Below are 741 nucleotides of genomic sequence, written 5' to 3' on the forward strand. Positions count from 1 at the left end.
GAACCGCTAGATTATCAAAATTTTAATTTGAAAGTCAAAGTTAGTCTAATTAGTTCACATTGAACCGTTAGATCATCGAAATTAGATTTTCTAAGTCATAGTTAGTCTAATTAGCTAAAAAAGAATAGTTGGATAAACAAAATTAGATTTTCTTCGTCATAGTTAGACTAATTAGGGTAGATTGGACCATTGAAATTATAGTTTGATAGTCATTGTTAGTCTAATTAGCTAACACTAAATAGTTGGATCATCAAAATTAGAATTTCTAAGTTATATTAAGTTTAATTAATTAAGATTGGATTATTGGATCAACTAAATTAGAATTTACAGGTCATACACTACAAGAAAAACACCATTTTGTGGCCAACTTTATAAATATTTTGTGGCCGAATAAAACCCTCACAAATTAGTGACCGAAAAAGCCCTCACAAATGTCAAAATTGAAATTGGTCTTTATTTGTGGCTGAAAAAGCCCTCACAAATTTTTAAATATTTAACTGGATTTTGTGGCTGCCTAAGCCCTCACAAAATCACAATGTTGTGATTTTGTGAGGGCTTAGGCAGCCACAAATTCCAGTTAAATATTTAAAAATTTGTGAGGGCTTTTTCAGCCACAAATAAAGACCAATTTCAATTTTGACATTTGTGAGGGCTTTTTCGGTCACTAATTTGTGAGAGTTTTATTCGGCCACAAAATATTTATAAAGTTGGCCACAAAATGATGTTTTTCTTGTAGTGTTT

This window comes from Cicer arietinum, chromosome 6, assembly GCF_000331145.2.
Source record: "Cicer arietinum cultivar CDC Frontier isolate Library 1 chromosome 6, Cicar.CDCFrontier_v2.0, whole genome shotgun sequence".
Lineage (NCBI taxonomy): Eukaryota > Viridiplantae > Streptophyta > Magnoliopsida > Fabales > Fabaceae > Cicer > Cicer arietinum.